This window comes from Simochromis diagramma, unplaced genomic scaffold, assembly GCF_900408965.1.
Source record: "Simochromis diagramma unplaced genomic scaffold, fSimDia1.1 OVJJ01000696.1, whole genome shotgun sequence".
Classification (NCBI taxonomy): domain Eukaryota; kingdom Metazoa; phylum Chordata; class Actinopteri; order Cichliformes; family Cichlidae; genus Simochromis; species Simochromis diagramma.
In genome coordinates, this window is record NW_024387489.1 from 2,544 (window position 1) to 28,865 (window position 26,322).

The 26,322-nt window shown below is 40.7% G+C and overlaps 1 long non-coding RNA gene across 1 annotated transcript; it reads right to left on the minus strand.

Annotated features, from left to right (window-relative positions):
* Positions 1 to 15,764: 15,764 nt before the first annotated feature.
* On the minus strand, positions 15,765 to 16,013 carry LOC120724562. The gene is made up of 2 exons (XR_005693955.1): positions 15,984 to 16,013; positions 15,765 to 15,893 (listed from the first exon to the last, which is right to left on the minus strand). It is a non-coding gene; the product is annotated as an uncharacterized LOC120724562 (long non-coding RNA).
* Between the last annotated feature and the right edge of the window lie 10,309 nt (positions 16,014 to 26,322).

Consider the following 26,322-nt stretch of genomic DNA (forward strand, 5'->3'; position numbering starts at 1 on the left):
GATGATCATGGAAAACCAGGGTCTCCTGAGCAGATATCAAGTCATCTCGGCGTACAGGAGAAATAGCAACCTCAAGGACCACCTGGTGAGGGCAAGTCTTGCTCCCTTACAGCCATTGCAGAAAACCACAGTCTTGGCCGGTACATTCATTAAATTGGACTTTGTGCAAAATAGGCTCAATAAGACTATATTTAAGATCCCACAGACTTTTACACCACGGACTGTGAATTGTGTGTACATGATTTTCTGCTCCAGATGTGACACACAATACATTGGAGAAACTGGAAACTCAATATCCACCAGGATGATGCAACACAGGTATAACATCAAAAACAAAAAGGAAACACACACACTTTTGGTAAAACATTTCATTTCACATGGGTATCATTCGCTAAGGGTAGCAGGACTGCAAAGTAATTCAAGTTGGACGGAAGGAGAAAGGAAGAAAATGGAGAGGAAATGGATACGATTATTGGACACAAGAGAACTGGGGGGACTGAATATGAAATATAATTAGGCACTTCATTCTAAACCCAATGTTTAACCAAAATTTTGAGCCCAATTAAAACTGATATGAACATTGATAAAACAATTGGCCCAAACCCCCTAATGGGCCTGGGATGACGTCACCAAATTGAACTTGCATACAGGCCCTAACCATAACCTTGGTGACCACTATTCGGTTGGAGTCCCTATCCCAGTCCGTACCCTAACTCCAACCTATTCGGGTTGGTTTAATTTAACCCCACCCCAATACCCTACCCTAACCTTAACCATTGTGATTTAATTTTAACCCAACCCCGATATTTTGCCCTAACCTTAACCACTATGACTTTAGCCCCACCCCAATTATTTACCCTAACCTCAATCATCATGATATTAGCCCTACCCCAAATATCTTCCCCTAACCCTAACCAATTTTTGAGGGGGGTTAATTAATCTAAATCCATAAATAAATAAATAATAATCTGATAATGATAAATAACACGATATTATTACATACTACAAATTATGTACAATAAACAAAAAATGGGGAAACGGGACATATTGGGGGTTAGAACTTTATTAAAACCATTAACGCAACAAATTTTTATTTATAACCCTTTCAATCACTTTATTATTCACACTGAAAGAACAAAAACAGTTGTTAAAAATAATTTTTTTTTATTAAAACCCCTAAAAGTACAATATTGATTAAATACACAAACCCAAGAAGCATAAAAACACAATTTGGCTAAAAACACACAAATCCAATTTTCAAATCATAAACTCATTTCTCTACAAACTTACAAAAATTCATAAAAACACGATTGGATTTAAAACAAAAATGCAAATTTAAAATCTTATATACATCACTTAAAAATACAGTTCTTTAAAAATTCACATAATATACAAAATAAAAATATATTTCATGCAATTTTATTGCAAAGGTTAAAAAACACACATTCATTTTAGTCTAAAACCATCACAGACATTTGAAAACACATTACCTAACCCAAAATTCAAATAAACTCACGAACATGAAACCAAGCCTATAAAAGGCTGCACAGCAGAGAGGAGCTCACATGGGAGCTGACCGTTGAAGAGACAACATCTCTCTCTCTCTGTGCATTCCCAGCTTTACATTCATTGTGCCCCAGCCCGAGGAACACCTATTTTGGGTCAAAACGTCGTGGCAGTGGGCACATTAATTCATTGGTTTTCACTTATTAAAAATTAAACAACTTTATTAATTTCATTTATTTTTGTTTAAAAAAAAAATTTCATTTACATTTTTTCTTTTTTCTTTTTTTCTCGCCTTTGTTTGTGATTGTAAATTCATATACACATATTTTACATATCTAACTGAAATAAATAGCACATTAAAACAATTATTAAATAAAGATAACAAAGGCGACATCAAGAGACACAAAAAATTAAGAATTCGAACATGGACTCAGAAGGCTGGACGGTGGTGCGTCACGGGAGAGGGCGACTGCCTTCCCGTAGACGTGTCCAGCAGGGGACAAGTGGCAGAGGCGGAGGGATGGACAGAGCACCGTCTGGACCCTTTAGGGACCGGACTCAATCCCACATCCCTAACCCCCCCTAACCCTGACCCCTATCCCTAACCATGGGGGGGTCCCTAACACAAAAAAAGAAAAAGACAAGAAGTCACGTACAAGAAAGAAAGACAAGCACAAAACAAACAGAAAAAGAGTAAGACAAAACAAAGAGGATAACGTACACGAACACATGGAAAGGATTTAAAGGAAGGGGGTGCCATAAACACAAATACAGTGAACAAAGGACGGGATGTCAAATAAGACAGGGGGTGCCATAAAAAGATAAAGAGAAACAAAGAGATGATAGAAAACAAGGTGAAAAACAAAGAGAAAAATAGTGAGAAAAGTAAAGATATGAAAGAACACAAACAGAGAAAAAGAAGTGAAAAGCTGTAAGACAAAGAGAAAACAAGTCAAAGGAAAAAGGAGAAAATAAGTAAAAGCAAAAGAATGTTTTACAAAACCTAAGAAATAATTTTTCAACTAAAAACACAAGTGGGAGGAGCTAATAAAGGTATAAAAGGCCAAGGGAGGCAAACAGAAAACAGAAAGACAAAGACAAGACACACTGGGTCGGCCTGAAGAAGGCAAAAACATGCCGAAACGTCGCGAACGGCCCAGTGATGCTAAATGTGCACTAAAACCCTAGATAAGGGCAATTTTTTGAACCAGGGCAGGGACACCACCCAGCCCCATCGATAGCCCATGCATCTCAGGCTACCAGCTTGCTGGTGGCCTGCTCTTACACAAAACCTAACCCTCACATCAACCTTTCTTTTTTTTTGTACAGTCGCGATGGCAGAAATGAGCAGAGAAGGGCGGGCTTGCAGCACAGGTGCAAGTAGCAGAAAAAATGTGCAGCCACCATGCGGTGAAAAAAGGAATTACACATTTAAAGCCAGGATTTATTTATTCAGACTTAGAAAGTGAGCCATAAATTATACATAATTAGACTGAAGCTGTGGGCCACATGAAATCTGACGGCCCGCGGGCCGGACTTTGGACATGCCTGCTCTAAACAGAGTGTTTCAGACCTTTTCACCCAGGAAATACATGGATACAACACCCGGAGTAAAAAACTACTGGAGACCCAGGGTGGAGCGAACTTGAGGCCCAAACACAGGTAAGCCTCTGTACTGACTATGGATTTTTCCAACAGGTTCCAGGGGGCCCAATCCAGCCTTCCAGCGGAGGTTAGAAGGAACCCATCTGCCAAAACACACCACAGCAATATTCAGAGTGGGAGGGGGGAAAAACAGGTCCACGGCGTGATCGTCATTTTGCATATCAACCATTGAATGTAAATATTAGACAGGTAGCAAAAAGTTACTTCAAATTAATGCAGGCCATACATCATAAAAACATCATTGATAAAGCTATTCTAACCCAAACTCCCCCTAAAGGAATGAGGAGAAAGATATTAAAACTCACAGCATTCATCAGACCCTCCTCCCCCACGGAGGAACTTAGGGAGGCAGTGGTGAGGAACACACAGATATGGTTACAAAATAGCCTTTCCATACTGCAGGAACATTATACTAAGATTATTGTAAACCATGGTCATACAACATGGGAAGATACAGCTTTTCAGGTTGCAGCCAACTGGATGACAAAGCGCTACAAAGCCAGGTTAGCTGCAGGCACGATGGAGGCAGTTAGATCTTTACTCACTGAACACTTGGAGGACTCAGACATCTCTGCTCCCTCGCCGTCTGTAGAATCTTTTGGAGAAGAGACAGCAGAGGAATTAAACTTAGAAAGCGAGGAGGAATTCCCACCCCTGAGCCAAGTGAACAGATTAAACCAGACGTCCCTGTACCCTGAAGATCAGGTCACGAGGAATCCGACTGTTCGGGACTCGCAATTGACCCCTTTGATAGATGACCCCGCGCCAATACCACAATTTAATAAAGCCAAGAACGTCTCACCAAGCCGGGTTATTTCTCCTATTGTTCCTGGTAACAACGAACAGGTGACTGGGTCCGTTCAGAATCCAGAACCAACAGGTGCAAGGCCTCCTGCGCCGCCGCGCCCCCCTCGCGATCCTCTTTGTCCCCTCCCGACTTCTTGCCTAGTGTTGGGTCCAGGGGAGGGGGAGAGACCTGGGGAGTTTAAGGTTAGGCCTCCGATTCCTCAAATAGATGAGGATTTTGTTCAGTCCAGAACAAATTGGAGAAAACACACAGAGCAAATAGGAGCGAGGTACAAATTAGACCTGAGGCACAGAGAAAACAACAGACTGTAACTAAATCTCACTCATTCCATCAGACTAAAAATGTCCACTCTAATGTGTCAGTGTTCCAGGCTAGCCCGGAGATACAAACCTGCAGTGATGGGTCCCAGGTGACCAATAAGACCTATTCTTCTGCTGCCAGGGCCCTAGCTGACAATACAGGGGCGCCCCCTGGGGGAGCACAAAGCTTGGAATCAAGCTCCATAGGTGAAAGGAGTGCAAGCGGCCGGACAAACCTGGTGGGAAATAACTCTAACAACATGATGATGAGGGGGTCTGTCGACCACAGTGTAGCCAAACACCAAGGTGTAGAGACCTCATCTGAACCCAAAAATTACCACCTGGCCGCTCCTCCAGTCAAACCTGGCTCCTCCCAGGGTCTCGCTCCTGAAGCAGCAAAGAACGGACAAGAGGGACAAGTAGTCACAGAGAATCAACAGGCTGTAAACAGGTGTCGTTCAACTTACCATAAAGCTCGGAAGGGTAGGAAAATCATGGACTGGGCGTTCTGTGGGAATCGACCACTTTGGTTCCCAGGTGGTTCTAATTTAAGCCGCATACTGGCTTACAATAATGATAACATCCAAATTGACAGCTATCCGGGGGCCTCGTTTTACCACTTTCTCCAGATTTTGGAAAAGACGCCTGTTCATCCAAACATCAAATTAGTAGTCTTGTCAGTAGGAATTAATAATAGGGACCAGGACGCAGAAAAAACATCTATCAAACAATTAAGAATGCTTTACAAAAAAGCAAAATCTGTCTTCGCAAATGCTGAGGTAGTCTTCCCGTTAATTAATTTTTCATCTTCCCTCCCAAAAGAACGACAACAAAATCTAACTCTCATCAACAACTTCGCTGCAAAGCGACTTTTGGTCCTGAACCCGCCGTCTGGGGACCATTTTGAAACGGTCGGGGATAATATTCACTGGACACAAGATACGGCGTAGTGTATATTTGCAAATTGGTGTGACCAATTACGGCTAAATCTTTAATCTAAAAAGCCTTAAAACCGTAAAATTACAACAGTCAACAGGAAGAATAAAATTTCTAATTTATGTTGATCAAAGCGGAGTAAATTGTGAACAACAGCATGAGAGGAAATAAGATTTATGTCATTACTTCTTAAAATAAGGACAATACCTTGTTTGAGCCACACAAGGGAGCCAGAACTCCAATTTCAGAGAAGACCGCACTTAACAGTAATCATGTAGTGTGTTCTATCATCTGTAAAAGGTGCTCTCTGATGTATGTGGGAGAAACGGGCTGGACTCATGTAGACAGGTTAAAACAACATATATACAGCATTGGGTAAGACAGATTAAATAACTCCCTTGGTCCAACATTCTCAAACACATCCACCGAATCTTATGGGCATCCTGGATCTACAACCCTGTGCAGCGTGGACGGAGGGACAGAGGAGGAGACATAAGGACCCGTGGATCAAGAAATTGAACAGCAGAACTCCTTAGGGGCTAAACTTTAGATAATATTAGTGTAATATTGATATGCTATCTCTTGCTTTTGGTGTGAGAATAAAGTTATTTATACTGCAGGAGTTGTGATAGGAGTGTTCAAGTTACTTAGTATTTATTTAGTTTCACTTTATGGAAGCCTCTGTGGGTCATCTTATGTAAATAATCTTGTAGTGATCTGTTGAATTGGTCTGTTTTCCCCACAAAAAAAAAAATAAAAAATTAATTAAATCTACCTTGTATACTTACCTTGACCATAATATTCCCTTCAATAAGAGGGATCTTGGTCTGGAGGGTGAGAGCTCCAAGTGGAGTCTGATTTTCTTTTTTTCTTTTTTGCCTGTGGGAAAATAGATTTTAAAAAGAACGATGAGACCATTGTAAATAACCTTTTGATCACTAATGAATACATTTGAAATAGATTATATTATATCAGTGTATATATTTTGTGGGATCTATTTTATTCACAGTCTCTCCCCTGTGAATGGCTTGTTATTAATTTCACTGTATATAGGAGCACTGAAAGCCAACTAATTATTTTAGGGAGGGGGGAACATGTAAAAGTTAAATTAGAAAATATAGATCCTTTTTCCTCTTCAGATTACAAGGGGATGAAAACTTATAAATATGTCTAATTCTTAAAAATACAATGCAATAAAGCAAATAAAAAGACCCGCCAGAGGACCAGTGGAGAACAAAGGTTTGAGGTACAGGGGATACAGGAGTACATGAGTGGAGAACTATGGACTTCTGTATGCCAGTGCACCTAAATCACATTAATGAAATAACAAAAACTCAGATTCCTAATACCTAACCCCCTAACCCTAACACCACCTCCTCCTCCTCCTCCTCCTCACACTACCTGCTACAGCTCTACTCTTCTATGACTACAGTCATCCACAGCACTGATGTGAGGTCACATGGTTCATATGTAAGGAGCACAGAGACGTCCTAAGAGCTGACCTCAGGTCAGTTTAATGACTGTGAGCTCAGATCAGCAGCTGTGTTATTGTCACTGTGACAGGGAGACACTCTCAGACACAGCGGTCATGTCAGCTTGTTCTCATGCAGGAGGATCAGGAGCTCCATGTTTGTCTTTATGTTTGAATCATGATGTGTTTGTGCCATCAGAGTCTGTCATGAGTACTCAGGGTTTCACAGCAGCTCTTCTGAATGCTGACGAGGACTCCAACCTCATGTTTCACCTCTCTGAGGTTCTGATGTCTGTGAACACTCGTGTTTCTTCTCTGGGCTCATCTGGACAAAAACACCTTTCTGTGTTTGGCTCCAGCCTCATTCTGACTGACAGGAAGTGTGTTATCCATGAGCTGCACTTCTTTGAGAAAGTTTCCTGCTGTGTTTCGTGGGTTTCCTGGGAAACGTAGCACACATGGTGTTCTTCTGGTGTTTTCTCCTTTCACTGAGTGAAACACTGACGCTGTGCTGTTGTTCACAGAGGGGAGCTGATTCTAGCTGCAGCTGGACTCTGTCATCTAACTGAATGTGTTGGTGCTGATCACGGGGCTCTGAGGGGGGAGCAGCAGGAGGACTCTGGATACTGACGTCAGTGTATCTGTGGAAGCTCACACAGCGTGTCTCTGTCATTCAATATTGTGCTGTATATTGTATCTATGCAAAGATGAACAGACTGTGTATTCACTAGTCTCTGTGCTGCTGACTGCTTTGCTGCAGCTCTGATGTCATCATCACTCCCTCCTCCACCCTCAGCAGTCCCAGCATGCTGCTGTGGTGCACACAGGACCCCACCCTCACTCTACACCTGAGCCATAGACCACACCCTCCGCCTCAATATACACCACAGTTTTCTCTGGTATGGACGGTGCTGTTACCATGGTGACAGCTATGAGCTTGGATGTGTTTCAGTCCTGCCTGGTTATCACTGCAGGAATCTTTACTTTCACATTTATTACAGGTAATAACTCTGATTTTTCTGTGTATTATGAACTAAATGTATCCTGATACACACAGAGATGGATGAGCAGAGGTCACATGATGAAAGAAAAAAACATGGAGTCTTTGATTTATTTAGATATTTATTGATGAATGCAAACAAACCCTGACACTGAACCATCATCGAGCTTTCACAGAACAAACCTGATCACATGACCTGCTGACACAGACCCAAACAGTGAAAAGCTCCATGGTAACAACAACAAACAGCCTCACATATGTTAACAGAGGCTGTTAGAAGCACAGAGTCTTTAGAGTCTTTCTCCTGTTTGGACACAGATCTCTGCACATCTTCATCACAGTTACTCACAGACGTGCAGAGTGTGTGGATATCAAAGCTAAGTTTCCACCATGTTTGTAGTCTGTACTGGGACTCATGGAGCATCTCTCTATGAGCACTCAGTGCTTTAAACAGTGAGTCCCAGTTTAACCAGCAGGCTTCACACCACACATCACACAGACATGGAAACTTCAAACCCTCAGACTGAAGACACCATCAGAAATAAATAGATTGTGATGAAGATGAATAACTGGAACAGTTTGCTGTGGTTTCTTCTGTTCCTGTCAGAAATAAGAGTCTGGCAGCACTTTGCTCTCCTTCCACATGTTTAAGGAGGAAGCGAAGAAGAGCGAGTGAGTCGTCTTCCTCTGTGGGCCCAACATCAGGCAGCAGCCACGTATTTTTAAAAACCCAGCACACTGCTTCAGAAACACTGAGTCCAGGTGACCAGAGTCATGTGATCAGTGAGGTCTTCACTCAGGATGTCACTGCTTCAGGATCTGATTCAGAGGTTTATAAGGACGTGGATCATTGGTGGTGATGTTGTGTGAGAGCTGGTGAACCATGGGGAAAATAAATAACAACCAGGCCATCAGCAATTCTACCCCCAGCTCTAAAACCTACATAATACACTATACATATAGTTATATAGGTTATAGTATGTTAGGAGGGTTAGGGGTTTTACTGTTTTGCCTGTTTTTAATACTCGTTATTTCTTTTTAGACTCTGAAATAAGCGTGCTCACCTCTTGTCCCACTGATTCTCTCGATCAAATCGGTAGGTTTGTTTCATTCTTGTTCTCCCTCTTAACAGCTAATTGTACAAGAAAAAATAACATTAACCCTCTTTCATTTATCACACTATAGCTTCGGAGCCCCCTCTGCTGCATCTCCAGCTGATTCTACTCCACCACCGAGTCCGCCGATGGCCCTGGCTACCCCACCTCAGAGCCCGCATCAGGCCTCAGCGTCTCCAGCCGCTATGCTCCCAGATACTCCGCCCCCGCCCTCATCACCTCAAGGATGGAACTCGCCAAGCCATCCGCAACTCGCCGCTCTCGGTTGGCAATCCCCAGACCAGACCCCCGACAACACACACACACAACAGTCTCCGGTGCCTCGCTCTGGGCTTTGGGCGACCATGTATGCCGGGTCTTTTTCCGAGAGCCCGAAGACATTGATCCCCACCCCCGCGAGAGCCGCAGTCAGCCTTCGGCTGTGGACAGCGATGAGGCGGCGACTCTACTCCCCACAGCTGTTATGGAACTCACAAAATTAACTTTCAAGTACCTTATTAACTCGCTAATCCAGAAACACCGGCAAGATGTGTGTCAAGGATGCGAGGTCTCCAACCCCTTGCAGAGACGACATTCTTGTCTTTTCCCGCTGGAAAAATAGTACTTTTTCAGATACTATGATGAACTCTGCAAAAGACTATGGAATGGACATTTCACCAACACATTATTACCATTTTTACGGTTAGAGGGTTTTTCACCACCAGCGGCTCAAGTCAGAGGCGTTGCCCAGGCATATCTGTTTGAACTCAGAGATGTCCGCGATATAGAGGCCGCGCTGCAAGAAATTGACGCCAGCATCACGGGGGTGACCAGGACAGTGATTCATAAAGTACTAGGCGAGAATTACTCACTCTGGCTCTCCTAGTAATCGTTTTTCCTCCCTTGCCTATTATTTTCTCAATGTTTTTTTTTTCTTACTTTTTAGCTTTGTTGTTTTTTTGGGGTTTTTTTATTGTTTGTTTGTTTTCTTACTTTTCAGCTTGGTTTTTACCCGTTTCAAATGCATTGTTTTTTTCATTACATCAAAATAAAAAAATAAAAAAACTGTTTTGGAAAACCGTTACTTGAAATAAAACCTTTTTGGAAAAGCATTGCAAGAATTAAACTCATTATTTTGTTTTACTAGAATCAAAGTGTAATGTTATTAATTACATCAAATAAAATATTTTTTGTAAACTTGTTACATGACATAACTAACCAAGTCGATCATGAAATGAAACCATAGTTAAAAATAACTTCAAAGATCACACATGGCAGAGCAGCATCTATTGAAACGTGCATATTATGACCCATCTCACCCTGGTAGTTTTAGCGGTGTGCAAAAATTGATTAAAAGCGTACAGGATGAAACTGGTACAAAGATTAACGCGCAAACAGCTCAGAAATTCCTCTCCGAACAGGATGCTTACACCTTACACCGAGTTGCACACCTGCGCTTTCTGAGAAATCGCGTGTTTGTCCCCAGACCTCTTAATCAATACCAAGCAGACCTTTGTGACATGAGAGCGTTATCTGAGCATAACGATGGCTATCAGTATTTACTTACAGTTATAGATGTGTCAGGAGATATATTTTAAAGACACTTCTTCAGCTGAGAGTCAGAGAGTGGAGACACACAGTTTTACTTGCATGCAAGGGCACAGAGCACTCGCACGAGAGTGAGGGCTCAGGGACTCGCACTCTGCCACTGCCCTGGTCTTTATTTATATACAAAGGTAATACAATAGTGAATACGTCTGTTCGTATACAAAGGAATGTTGGTGCATATGTATGTGCGTATGTAGATATGTGTGTGTGTGTGTGATTCTGAAGGATGTGGCCCCTCTTCTTGTTAGGGAGTGAAGATAAGAGTGTTCAGCTCTCCTCTTCCTGGTAGGGAGTGTAACTGCTTTTTCAGCTCTTATTATCGCTGTGGGAAGAAATGTAATAAAAGAGAACAGAACAAGTCTTGTAATGAACAACAGTCTAAGTCATCAAAAGGTCATTATGCAGTATTCTATCATATACAAACTTATATCATTAAAAGTTTATACTGACTATCATGTACAATTTTCTATTGACAAGATGTTTTCTCTAAAAAAGCTTATGCAAGAGTCTTGAAAAACAAAACAGGTGTTTAAGTCACTAAGGCTTTTGACTCTGTCTTAAAAGATAGCCAAATTCCTGAAAAGCTGCAAACAGATAGTGGTAAGGAATTTTTACTTCCAGTTTTCAATCTTTAATGAAAAAGTATGGTATAAATCATTTTGCTACAGGGAGCGATCTAAAAGCCTCAGTCTGTGAAAGGTTTAATAGAACTCTTAAAAGTAAAATGTATAGACATTTCACTGCTGCAAATACACGTAGATATGTCGATGTGTTACAAGATTTATTACACAGCTATAACACTAGTTATCATCGTTCCATAAAAATGGCCTCGAATGAAGTAAATTCAGACAACGCAATGTTAGTATTTCAAAACCTGTATGGAACTTCTTCTATTCGTTGTAGAAAAAAGCCCATGAAATTTAAAAAGGGAGATCATGTGAGGCTGTCTAAAGTTAGAGGTGTGTTTGATAAGCAGTATGAGCAAACCTTCACGGATGAGATATTTACTATTGACCAATGCATACCTAGAGACCCTCCTGTTTATAAAATCAAAGATTACGATGGGGAAGAAATTATCGGTAGTTTTTACGAGCATGGGCTGCAGAAAATCGCTCTTGTCAAGGATAAGCTCTATCACATAGACAAAATTCTCTCAAAACGTAAACAGAGGGGACAGGTTTATTTCTTGGTCAAATGGAGGAACTGGCCTGAAAAGTTTAATAGCTGGGTTAAAGCCAGTGAGCTTAAAAACCTCACATAACAAACTCCGGACCTCACTCTCACCTTGGTAACGGGGTCAGCATGACTGTCAGATCGCAAGGCTTTTATGTCACGCTACCATCAGACTCAGGTTTGAATATATTTAAAAATAATACGAGTTCAAGCTTTCGTGTTGATTTGGCCCAGCATCTCAATCTCGATGGGGCCTGCAGTGGCTCTCACTGAAATTTCATATCCCTATACATGGCTTAATCTCCCGAATGATAAGGCTTATTTTAAATGGAGGAAAAAGAGTAATGCTGAGCAGAGGCCTAATGACGTGGTTAAGACAAAAACACGCGCCGGCTTTTATGAGGATGCTAACACACTGAGATCAGAGCAGGCACGTGCAGAGGGGGGGGCTAGAGGGGCTTGAGTACCCGCCCCTTTCCTGATGGGTGCCCAAAGTGCCCTTTTGTTGAGGCAACTTTTAAAAAAAAAAATTTAATGGCTTAAAAATAAAGAATGCTATTTGATATAAAAAAAACCTTTATTTTTTAATAATCAAATAATTTATTTTTGGGGAAAAAAATTAATGAGCTATGAACTAGCATATTTTGATGAATATCATATTTTTATTACTTACTTTATTACTTCCTGAGGTCATGAATAATCTATTGGGGCCACAAATCACTCAGTTTGACATAAGGGGTATAATATCCCTCCTACCGTCAGACACAAAGAAATGCAAAAGTATATATTTTAAATTAAGTTGTTTCAGCTATTTTGACTATTAGCAGCTTCTCTATTCTACTGTTTATACACATATGTTTTCAAATGAATTATACCATGTTTAAAAGTAAGATTGTTTTGGCTTTTTATTATTAGAGTTACAGTCATAGATATTTTCAGAAGCTTGTATTTAATGTCTATAAGAAACAATTATATTTAGCAGCATGCAAATTACATATTTATTGAGAAAATTACGTATTTTTATTGGAAGATTATGAGATAGGAAAACATATGGTTCTTCAAAAGAAAGAGAAAAATGAAGAAAACCTCCATGTTATAGAGTTGAGAAGGTGCTGACGGTGGTGACACAAATCTGACGGTGGTGACACACTAGTAGAAAACAACAACATATTATTTCTTTCAAAATGACCATTAAACCTTAACAACTTACGTAATATCACAAGACACATCATAAAAATTCTGTTTTTGTACATGTCAAATTCTACATCTTAATAGTTCACCAGCAAGTAGCTGCCTAAAGTACCTTGATTCCTAATGTACTCTGTGGTTGTGTGTTTAGACCCTGCTGTACTTTCTCTCCTTTTGTCTCTCTGTGCTTGTTTCAAAAACCTTCTCTTCTGCCTTTTTTCTCTTTCAGATCACTGATGTTCCTTATTTTTCCCTCTTTCACCATCCATATATCCAGCTGTTTTGGGCCGAGTCTGCTTCCTCATCCTTGGGAAAAAACCATCAAAGTTTGATGTGTTTTTGACTTGAAGCTTTTTGGGATTTGGTTTTATTTGTAGTTTTACACACTGTGAAACAAAGCTAGAAGCCACTCTTGTGGGGGACTCAAACCCAGGGCCTAACCTGCTCCAACAACGGCCACAGGTCCCATTTTCTGTTCATTAGGAAAAAGTCAATAATGAAGAGTACATGTTGAGGCACATTCAGACCAATGACAACAGTCCATTCACACTGACCTCCACCTTTTTAAATGTGAGTAAACACATCATGGTTCTGCTGCTGATGTGGTATCTGGGACAGGTGATGATTTTGAACTCAGTCTGAGGTTTGATTAAACTGAACCTGCACTGCTTTCTCCTTTTTATGACACATTTATACCCAAAGTCTCAGCTGGATAAAAAAGAACAAGGAAAAACAAATTTGTTGAGAGAATTGTAATTGTTAAAGATAGAACTATGGTTTATATGTGTTTGACTGATGTTAACACAGCTACACAAACACCTGAAACTGATCAAATACAACCCAACATATTAAACATGAATATGTTCCAGTTACCACAGCGTTTTGTGGGAGAAATGTTTCATCATTATCCAAGTGATTTCCTCAGTCTCAGCTGACTGCAGGTTTCCCCAAACTTATAAACAGTACATTTGTGTAATGACTGAAACCAGCCCAGTGTGCAAATGAATGTTGCCATTCAGATTCTGGTAATTGAAATTGTGGTTTATCTTGAACTTGAATTGTGATTGTACATTTAGAAGGGTGCACCCAGGTAAGTTTTTTTTTTTTTTTTTTTTTTTTTTTAAGTGATTACTGTAATTGTACCACAGGGTTGTCACTGAAGAAAAACACTGGTACCAAGAAGAGATATTTTTACTTGAAATGTTTTTGTATGTTTGTTAATTTTCTTTCTTTCATTTTCTGGATGGAAAGCCGGTGTTTTCAAAACTCACAGTTGCCCGAGTCTCATTCAGTTTGCCTGTCCTGTATGTAGCTGAACCTACTGGTCCAAAGCAGTGAGCTCTTTTGCATCAATTTTGGGTGAAGTACATTTTGATCTAACAGTTTAGAGTAGGAACATACAGTAGGAACATAGATCGACTGGTAGATTGAGAGCTTCACTTGTACACTCAGCTCTCTCTTCACCACAACAGACCGGAAAAGCATCTGCATCGCTCCCTTCGACCCTTGAAAAATGTGCAGCGAGCCATGACTTTATACAAGGTATGACTGTAACTTTGTTGGAAACTGTGCGGGATTATACTAAGTCGAACCTGTTAAGTACCTCCGTTGAGTAGTGAGTTTGTGAACGGCTTCGCTAGTGAAGGCTGCCTGCTGAGCTGTGTGTGTTTTTGCGTCATCAGGAGTCGGGAGTCAGGAACGTCGTCACGAGGGGAAATCACGGAGTGGAATCGGGTTTTTGGAGTTGTCACCTTTTCACTGCTATGGACACGTGCACTGTGTGGGATTCTTAGAGGAATCGCCACAGTGCTTGGATTGTATATAGTTGTCGTTTCTGTCCATAAATAAATCCACTGTCTTTCACTAGAGTCTCGCGTTTGGGCCCTTCTCAGCCCGTGACAGATTTTCAATTTTTTTGTAGTGTATTGCACTTTTTTGCAATTTATGTAATTACTATGCACTTAATGAATACATATTATTAAAATCTGGGCTATAATTGTTGTATTGATATATAGCAACTTGAAATGCTCCCAAAAATGGCACCACACCATGTAAAAATATAATATAAGCTCTGGCGGACTTGGTTCTATGGTAGGTCTTAAAGGGTTAAGGGACTTAAGTAAAGTGGTATACAAGTACAGGCCATTTACCATTTAAAAAAGAAATGTAAGGAGGAGATGCATGAAAGAGCAATTGAGTTGTGATGAAGGCTTTACTATGAAAGGATCCTGGATCATCCACACGTGTCTTCTGTGGACGTCCAGGCCTTTCTCTGATCTTTTCTTCTGTGAATGGATCAAACCGTTAATGTGTCCTCTCCTGATATTTCTACTCTCTCTCTGATGGATCTGATTGACTGTTTCATTTAGAGCTGCTTTCACAGGAGGTCAGGGTGTCACACAAACAGCTTTAACTGCACAACGACACAATTTAAATCATCCCCACACCTCTTTATGTGCTCCATTTATATAAACACGTGTCCTACATCTGTCTGTGAAAAAGCTGTGATAGAAATGTCTGATTACCTCGAGTCTGTTGAAAAAGTGGGAGGAGAAAACAGCTGAAGGATTAAAAACTGCTTCACTGCTTCACTGAGCTGAATTTGATTCTTATAAAATCTTCTTTCAGTCTGTTTTTATTTTTTTCTCAATCACAGTCCTGTGCCAACAATAAACACTTTAATCATTGTGTTGATAATTATTGCTGATAAAAAGTTCTTGTAATATTTCAATAATTTCTGAATTTGCTCAGTGGGAAATAAAAACATGGTGAAATGAGATCAATTTACTGACGGTTTCTGACAAAGTTACACAGTCACAGTCAGTGTAACATTACAGTCATTTAAAAACAAAGTGCTCTTGTTGTGAAAATCTGCATCCTCCCTCCCACCTGTCCTTTTTCAGGTGGAGCCCCACCTCCTTCCAGGAAGCAGCTCACTTGTGTGTCCCGGTTTAGTGTTCAGCTGTGGAGTGGAGCTTGTTGTTGGTGTGTGTGAAGAAACTGTAAGTTTGCTTTGTTTCCTCATTTAACAGTTTGTCTTTAGGAACTTTACTGTTTGTTCAGCTCATGTTTGATTTCTTCACAAAACAAACTTTGAGTGTTTTTATTTCCGGTCTCTCCGTTAAAGTCAGTGTGTAATGTTTTCCTGGCTAACATCAGCTTTGCAGCTTAGTTCCAGCACGAAAAGCACAAATCTGCCGCTCCATAGTTCACGGTAACGGACTCACAGCTGGACCAACGAGGCCGAGTGTGTCCCCCATTCTGAGCTACGTTTGTGTTTGTGTACTTATAGGGTGTGTAACTTTAAAAAGTTAGGCGTACAAGCACAAAAGTTAGGCGCACACAAATTTTATAATAATTTATATAATATAATGTGTTTTTCTGGATACACTGTGCTTTTTCAGCATTCAAAGATTGATGACACCGTGTCAGAGCACTGGCTATGAATTTCAGAAGGATCAGGCCTTAACTTAACAGAAAAGTTAGCAATAGTTCTTTTCCTATTACAGCTACATCCACTTCTGTCGTGCCTAGGCTGCTCACTAGGGCTGGGTATCATCACTGATTTCTATAATCCATTCGATTCCGGTTTTCAAAGTCCCGATTCGATTCAACTTAGCCTCAGACAGTCAGAAATATTATAATTCTGATCATTTATCAGTACTGACTTCATCAGAATTGTGAACATCACAGCAGAGGCCTTTGTGTGAAAGTAACTGAGAATAAAACACAGAAAAACATGAAGGAGATTTTCCTGGTCTGGCTTTTTATAGCAGATAACCTTAAAAATATTCTACAATGTTCTGCATATAAAGTTTAAATTTCTTCAGTATTGAACAACAGAAAAAAATAGGCTTTCTTGTCCGAGGTCATTTAAGTGAAAAAAAGAAAAGAAAAAGACAGCAGCCACAGCGCTGTAAACAACAGTAGACTGGTGGGTAATAAGCGAATGAATAATACAGAAAACAGAGATTGGAGACGGGAAACTGTTCTTGAAGTACAGAGAGAGATAGAGAGAGAGCTAGCTGTGCATGAAGTGTGATTTTAATAGTCGTGGAAGCAAAACAGCAAAATTCATGACGACATTGATCAAATGTGAAGCGCAGTTTGCTGCTTCTTTTGCTGCTGGCTCAGTGAATTTTGGTTGGAGAGAGACAAAACCTGCAGCTCAGAATCAGCACAAAAAGAGTAATCACAGCGCGGACCGGACGCATCAGGATCGCTAAGCTCCGACAGCGTGTCCGTCTACAGGCCGTCGGGTGAGAAAGCCGAGAAGGACAAAGTTGATTCTGATGCGTCGGTCCGCTCTGTGTTTACGTCTTTGTGTGGAGTCCGTGTACCTGCTCTCATTTGCTGTTTGGTTGTTGTTGAAATGGTTTTGTGAGCTTTAATCTGACGTTTCTGGCAAAACACAGTTATATTTAAAAGTCGATTCAGGATTTAATGAATTGATATCGCTTTATTCAAGCTACTCACCTCCCACTTCCACCTGCACTTTCAACTGGACCACGGCCAATCAGAGAGGTCCCGCCCCTTACTATCTCTGATTGGTTTAGTCCACGATAGGGGCATAATGTGTGTCTGTTGTTGACCACAGGGAAGGTTGCAGATTTTTTTTTTTTTTTTTGCTACCCGAACAGTTGGTCGCACAGGTGCAACCAAATACTTTTTTTAGTCGCACCACTGAAAAATTTGGTCGCATTTGCGACCAAATTGGTCGCACTCTAGAGCCCTGGACTAAAGTCATCTCACTTTGGTAATGTAAACATAATATCGCCAATATTATATTTATTGTCAGATTAGTATGATATATTACAGCAGTGAGTTTGAGCTCTGTGTGAAAGATTCAAGTTGCATTTATTTATATTTCCTATCACCTTAAATCTTCACTGAAAGACAAGTATCTTTGACAGTGTGTATATAGATGTATCATATATAAGAGACAAATATTGTTCGTTTAATTCGTTGGCATTACTAAATTTGGCTCAATGCTTACATATATGTGTAAAAAGAAAATGTGCGAGCTGTGATAACTGTGTCTGATAGAATGAAGAGTAGACTGATATATGAAATATTCCTTTATTGGGTGAGAAAATCAGACCATGTCATAACTGCTTTAAGTCATACAGAATAGACATCAGAGCCTTAAACAGGCTGACTTCTGCTAAATGGGTCAAACTGGGCAGAAAGTCTACAAACACATAACATCCTTATAGAATATGATGTAACACTATAGATCAACTTAGCTCAGAATATATAAAGCATATAAACAATTACAGCAATATGATGCAACAAACACAGCAGTGCTACTGATCCAAAATCCTCAAAGCTTCATAGAACTGAAACAAACATTTATTTTTAGCTCCATTCTGCTGCTGATACATACTTTAGGTTTCTGAACATTAAACTTGTTGCTGCCTTTCATAGTGTGTAACTTGAAGGCCCTGAGTACTTTCTCCCACACTGACAACACTGGGATGATAACATTATTTGAACATTTCCTAATAAGACTGATTCAGGACAGACAGTTATGTTAAACTTTCCTAGCAGTCCTTCACAAACAGGGAACAGTCTGTCTATTCTCTCCATCTGTCAGCTGCTGCTGGCTCTTCCTCCTCCTCTTCCTCACACACTGCTGAGTTTGTCCTGGTGGATCATCAGGGGTGCAAAGCATCACAGATGATGTGCAGCAGTGGGTCCCTCAGTCTGTCCTCTAGTGATGGGTCGGTCGCAAACGAAATGGCTCTTAGAGCCGGATCTTTGACGTGAACGACGTGAGCCGGCTCCTTATTGGGAGCCGTGGGTTGTTTTTTTTCTCTCTCACCCTCTCTCTCTCTCGCACTTTTTTCCCGCCTCACTCTGCATGTGAGCCTTGTGCTTTGCGCTGGGCAGAGGGGGGAGGGGCGGTAGTTACACTCAGTAGCACAGAGAGAGAAAGAGAGCCAGAGACAACAACGTCACATTAGAAAGGTATAGTAATCATCCACAACTACTTTCAGTTGTGGATGATAAAGGATTCAGAAAGTTTATTCATGCAGGTCCATATGACAGAGAATATGCATGTTCTTTTTGTTTTCATATTTTAATTTATATTTAATTGTGTTGTGGTTTGTTGTGTTTTGTGTTGTTTCACTTTAAATTTGTTTAAAAGGAAAAAGCTGAAAATTTAAATGGTTAAAAGTTGAAATGTGAATAGCTGGTTTTTGTATTATATGATTTATTTATTATATTTTATGTGGAGTGAATAAATAAAAGTATATTTACGGTGACCCCTAGAGACAAAGCACGTACAAACTTCAAAACACGTACAAACTCCAAAACACATAAAAACTCAAAACACGTACAAAACACAACAGAAGTGCTCCAGGATGCTAGGCGCAGTGTTGAGCTTTTGTTACCTAGTGGCTACTCAAGCCAGCAAGTACCAACGACCTGATTTGGTGTGTGGTAGTAACAGGTAAATTAACTTTGTTTTTTAATTATTTGAATATATATGCGTGCCTGTGTATAAATACACAAACCATACACATATGCTTTCAATTGTGTAATTTAAGTGATCTAGATAGCTCTGTTTTGGAAGTTCAGTTAACTTTAGGAATGTGTTTTGTAGTTTGTATGTGCTTTGTTTCTAGGGGCCACCACATATATTTATATATACACATATATAAATAAAACCACTTTTTTTACATTAGTAATTCCTTTTGTGCATAATTTTATATTATTGTTAATAATAAATTAATTAAAGCAACAAAACAACCTGAAGAGCCGGGTCGGAGCCGAAAGAGTCGGCTCTTTTTAGTGAGCCGAGCCAAAAGAGCCGGTTCTCTAAAAAGAGCTGGAAATCCCATCACTACTGTCCTCACTCTGGACACTTGCAGTTGTCACACATGGAAATTAAATGTGTGATAAGCTGCAGGATTCAAACACAAGTGTAACTTATAAACACATGTTCATACTTTTATTCCACAATCAGAGAGAAAGAAACAGAGAGAGAGTGCAGGACAGACAGACAGGTGGCAGTCTCAGGTGTACACACTGCTACAAAACAGCACCAGAGAAGGAGGATTTAGTGTTTGTGTTATTACGAGTGCTAAACAAGAAGAGTTCCAGATGGTACAGTGGACACATGTGTGACTGCTGTGATTAAAGCATCTTTCTTTCAGCTTAACGAGTGAACCGTCAGCTCGTTCAAACACACGTTAAAGACCGTTTGGCTCGACACCACCGAACAGAGGCAGCAATATAACATAGCTAACATTAACAGTGCAGTGAATCCTGCTTGTGCCGTGATGTTCAGGACTGCAAACCGAGCAGCATCACTGACTTTCAGCTTGTTGTGTTTGTGGATATATGACTGACTTTAATTATCCATAAAATCATCACATTCTCTGTGAGATTAAGGTCGACTATTGAACGGCGTATATTTTAAAGTAAAGGCTTTAAAACCAAGTAAACGCTGAAAGTACCAATATCGCTAATGTCACATAACTGCCGACATGTGGCCAACAGCAATGTTTTAATGTTCTTCATTATTAAACATTCGCACATAAATAAGTGACATAATATTCTGTTAAGTCAAATTGTGGAATGTTGTCATTGTGTTTCTTAAATTTGTAAAGTTTTGTCTGACCACCTCTCCAGCCTCTCGAGGTTCTGGGAGGAGGCTGTAGTGTTTTATCACACCACATCCCTTGTGAAGGTTTGTTTGATGTTTGGTAAGCTTCCTGCCCTTTTATGGCTTCTCTGTGTTGTGTACAGTGAACCAATACAGGAACTGAACCATATATTAGGTGTGGGGGAGATTACTCCCCTTATGACCAAGGATGCTGTGATCAGGAAATCACGCACAGAGACGCAAACACTCACTCATGTATATATACACACACACACACACACACACACACACACACACGTTCTTGCACATTCATACACGTGCACACACATAGACACACATAGTGCCTTGTCTTAGAACCATTGGGGGGTTTTACGGAGGGAGGTGCTTGTGTTGTGTTTTGTATTGTAACAGTTTGTCAATAAAAAGGCTGTGAGGAGAGCTGCTCTTTGAAGGACTTGGTTTGGAGACAGGTGAGGAGCATTTAACTCCACAGCCTAGTTCTGACCAAGCTTCCCTGGTTAGCGAGTAAAAGACCGGTTGAAAATGTTCTGTCTTGTTTTCGTTCTTCATTAGGGATAAGTCTCTAAACTAGCAGGGCCTGTGGAAACACAGACTCAACATATTCAGTACTTACTTTTGAAAGTTTACTCTTCGGCCGCTCCGCTTCATCTATCTGCTGCTTTTTTCTGAAAAATTATCCACACCCACCGCCGCGCTATGAATTGTGGTATATATGGGACCACGAAGCGTACACCGGACCACGCTTCAAATTTGGGGAAATCGACGGTGTATTTGGAGTACACTTTGGATTGGGACAGCCGTTGTCACGTCACTGTGACATAATAGGTCTCAAAATGCGTGCAGTCGCTGGATTGGGACACAGCCATAATTTGTACTTTGTGAGTTCACTCAGTCCATGGAGGACGCAGCGTACGTGATGACGTCACAGCTCAGCTGTAGCGTTTTTCTCGCCTTTACCTCCTTTACTGTCACTGTGATTAATATTTACACACGAGACACTTGCCAGAGCTCTGACGCTAAGCTAGCCAGACAGCATACTAACGCTAAACTATTGCTGAGCTAACACTAAGCTACAGCTAGGAGCTCTTAAAGACACGAGTGAAAAAGCTGCTTTTAGTGTATGATCAGAATCCAGGATTTGTGTGGCACATTGTTGTTATTGTGTCAACACTATGTCTGTGTGTCACTCATGAGCAACCTCTACCCAATGCATTTTGTAGAGAGTACAGCAGCTCTGGCAGTTTGTTATGAAACCACAACTGCACATTTCCACTTCAGTCTCTAAATTTCTACTTTGTTCACCAAATTATCAATAGTATTTTTTTCTTAACGTGGCCCTGATTCTCCTTTGTAGAATAAAGAGTGTGGAGAGAGAGAGTGAACTGAGTGAGGAATGGTCCTGTTTAAAAACAGCTGATGATAAAGTGCAAACCGAATGAAGGATCAGTGTATATATGTAAATCAATTTGATTATAATAGTTATTAGAGCAGATTGCTGGCAGTAATATGTTCCTTCATTATTCATGAGATACCCAGGTAGGATCAGCAGGTTGACTGAATGTTGCATTTATGAGCTGGTGATTCCACCCACATAGAAACAGACACTCTCAGTGGTCTTTACCTCTCCTCCTAAGCCCCCTTTATTAATTTGAAATAATATGAGCCCAGCTGTCTGGCACCTTAAATTCCATTATTTTTGTGAGGTTAGTTTTAAAATTCCAGCTTCAATTATGATTGCATTTATTTACCCTTGGGAAACAGAAATTCTTTTTGAGTAAGCAATAAAAAGATGAAACCTTTGGTTGTGAACTGAGGACTTTCCATATGTTGAACAGCAGCATAAATACTGCTGTGAAAACACGACAAACTTTTTGCTGACAATTATTCATGCTGTTGTAGCTGTGTGTGAAACATCATCACATGTTAATGTTCAAAGGCACAGAAACACACACTGCAAACTAAAGTGTTTGGAAGTGAATCCACACACTTGAACGTGAACCACACCAGTTCAAACTTGTGCATCAGGTTTCGCTAACTGTCAGTTTCTGTTGGGCTGCTCAGACAAGTAAAATGTGCACACATGCACACTGACGTTAACTTCAGGTTTCCTCAGAGGACAATTTCTCTTCTGTAGCTGCAGCTCATAAATCTGTGTCATACTGCTCTTCTGACTCATTCCAAGTAACGGCTCACCTTTTTCCTAAATAGAAAACGCAGCAGGCTTGGACTTGTAAACTTGCTGTTTTTAGTAAGTTCCTGGGAACTGGATTCTGTCAGTGTGACACAGCTCAGCTCTGTCACAGCAATCAGTGTTTTTACATTGACAGCAACATTGACACACGTCAGCATGTGAACTTTACGTAAAAAGCTCCATTTAGTTGTTAGTGAAGCTCTTCATTTATGTTATTTGTCTTCAGACACTTTTATTCTGAAAGTGTTTAATGGAGTGTTTGTTGTTTTTGAATCACGTTACAAACTCTTGTTCTTATCCATCTGGATTCACTCTGTGAACTCTTCTCTTTTTGAAAGACTTGGGTAATGATGGTCTCCCTCCTTGAGAGTCTTCCTCAATTGGCCAATGTTGTGATGAAGGCTTTTTCTATAAGGTGAAAAGATCCTGGGATCACCGTGTCTTCCATGGATGTCTAGGCTTTTCTCTGTTCTTTTCTTCTGTGAATGGACCAAACTGTTGCTAAATAACTCTAAATATGTATAAATGTAAATATTTTAGATTCCTTTAAGTAAACACACTTTGCAGACCCTCTGCCTTCTCTCAGTGACCTTCATAATGTAGTTACCTGAAGTGATTTTCACTTCACAGGTTTGCCTTGTCACGGTTTATTTGTGGAATTTCTTGCCTTCTTCATGGAATTGGGACCATTGGCTGTGTTGTGCAGAAGTCAGGACAACTGACAGCTCTATATGACAACTGTTAAAATTCATATTATGTCGAGAACCAATCAGCTAAATAAAGACAAACAACAGTCCATAATTACTTTAAGAACTGACTGTCAGTCAGTCTGGAAAATTGCTAAAACTTTAAATGTGTCCCCAAATGGAGTCACAAAAAGCATCAAGCACTACAATAAAACTGTTTCACATGAGGACTGCCCCAGGAAAGGAAGACCAAGAGTCACCTCTGCTGCTGAGGCAACAGACAATGGGAAGGAACCTAACGGTGTTAACAAGCTAATTGGGTCAGTTTCTTGGGTGTTATGCCATACAAAATGACTGGCTGTCAAGGGGAGATTGAGTGTTGCAATTTAAACTGTGTGATTGTCAGTGTCCTGAGTAAAATGATGCAAACTGTGTGAAAGAGTGATTAGAGTTCGACGTGAGAAAGGACTAAATGCTCTGACAAGGGTGCAGATAGTGAATTGTCTAACTGGAGGGCAGAGAATGATACTGCAGGTCACCAGCAGCCGCCAGCGAACACAAAATAAATGAAATAAATAAATATTTAACAATATTAAGGGTTTTTTGTAGTTTGGAGCCTATAGTGAACAGAGTCTCAGTTCCTGGTTTTGGAAAGATAAACTCAAACAAACAAAAACACATTTATATACAAACAATAATAAAAGAATCTATAAAGAATAAGAAATAGATAATAAGGATAAATGAAGAAGTAAAAATATAGGAACCCGAATGCATTGTGGCAGTTATAAAAGATACAGATATAGTAGAGCTCTCCACTGCAGCTTTCTACAAAACGTAGGATACCACAATAAAACGACTCAGGAGCAGAAATAATTGACTCGTACCTGTGGATTAATTCTTACATTGTAAATCTAAAATGTCACCGCCAAAGAAAGCCTCAAACCGAGGCAAGAATAAGACCATCGATGGATTCATTAGCAACACCAATGTTAGGGAGCTTGATGCTAATGACAGCTGTACCAGCAGGGCCTTTGCTGAGCCTAAAGTTGTCACTCCAGATGACACGAGTGAAATGTATAAGATATGCCAGGAAATTACTGAATCAATCCTGAAGAAACTCGATGAGCGGTTTGATGCTTTCGAGGCCAAGTTCCAGTCGGTGCTGTCCGTAAAGACCGAATTACAGAACCTCATGGAAGGTCAGGAACTAGCGGTTAACCCGTTGGACAAGCGAATCGGAGCACTTGAAGCCAAATGTGAGGACCTGGCAAAACTTGTCAATCAGTTTCAACCCAAACTGTTAGACTTGGAGGCCCGTTCACGGAGACTTAGCATAAAAATTGTTGGCATAAAAGAGGGTTCAGAAGAAGGGAGACCGACAGGGTTTATTTCCAATCTCATCCCTGAACTACTGGGTAAGCAACACGTCCCACATCCACTTAAGGTCGACCGTGCTCATCGATCTCTAGGGCCTCTGCTGGCAGTGGGAGAGAATCCGCGTACCATCATCGGTCGTATACATGACTTTCAGACGAAAGAGCTTATTCTACGCCTCACCAGGGTGCAAACGATGGAGTACAAGGGGAATAAAGTTCTGATCTCTGTTCTCGCTGTGGCTATAAGAGAGCATCCAGATATCAAGGGGCTCCAGGTTGGAGGTGTTGAATCACTAATTAGCTTGTATGCTGATGATGTAATACTGTACTTGCAGGATGCTGAACAATCAGTTCCTCAGCCTGATTACAACTTTTGGTAAATTATCAGGATATACATAACTGGTCAAAGAGTGAGTTTATGCCTCTTTCCAACAACAGCTCACCAGAGTTTCTGCAGCAAGTTCCATTCAAAGTACAGGATGGGCCATTTATATGTATACACCGTAATAATATGGGAATGGTTGGTGATATTAAAGTGCTGTTTGTGCCACATTAGTATAGGTGAGGGGGCAAACTCCTCAAGATGGGTGGTGACCATGGTGGCCTGGCCAATTAGAAGTCGGCCATCTTGGATACAACTTTTGTTTTTTCAATAGGAAGAGAGCCATGTGACACATCAAACTTATTGGTAATGTCACAAGAAAAACAATGGTGTGCTTGGTTTCAATGTAACTTTATTCTTTCATGAGTTATTTACAAGTTTCTGACAAAAGTTACAAGTTTACAAATTTCTTCACACCATAGACAATTGCCTTCAGATGACCCCAAAGATAAAAGTCTAAGGTGGTCAGATCGGGAGACCTTGGGGGCCATTCAACTGGCCCACGACGACCAATCCACTTTCCAGGAAACTGTTCATCTAGGAATGCTCGGACCTGGCACCCATAATGTGGTGGTGCACCATCTTGCTGAAAAAAACTAAGAGAATGTGCCAGCTTCAGTGCATAAAGAGGGAAACACATCATCATGTAGCAATTTCAAATATCCAGTGGCCTTGAGGTTTCCATTGATGAAGAATGGACCCACTATCGTTGTACCCCATTTACCACACCAAACCATCACTTTTGTTGTTCCAACAGTTTTGGAGGGAGCCATCCAATGTGGGTTAGTGTCGGACCAATAGCAGTGGTTTTTGTTTTGCCCATTCTGCAAATTCTGTGCGCCGATCTGGGTCATCCTCGTTGAGATGCTGCAGTAGCTGGAGTTTGTTAGGGTGCCTGTATTGATCCAAGATGGCGCCGCGTATGGATGCCCTGGTGCTTCAGTGCGTTACTTCTGTTTTGTTTTTGTGCATAATTTCTGTGTCTGGGCACTCCTCTGGATATTCTTACACCAGAGAAGAGCTTCTTAACCACAGGACTACAACACCTGTGGATTTACTTCCAATATTTGTCGCATCTGCGGCAGATTTACTGCAGACTCTGATCAGGAAAGTGAGACGCCGAAAGAGAGGAAAGCGAGCCGGCGCACTCGTGCGTCTGAGGAGACGCGGACTGCGAACTGCTCTTCCTGGGATCTTCCTTTCCAATGTACGCTCACTCAGGAATAAGATAGACGAGCTGGCCCTGATGAGAAGCATGAACAGAGACGTTGCCTCCTCCTGTGTCTTATGTTTTACGGAGTCG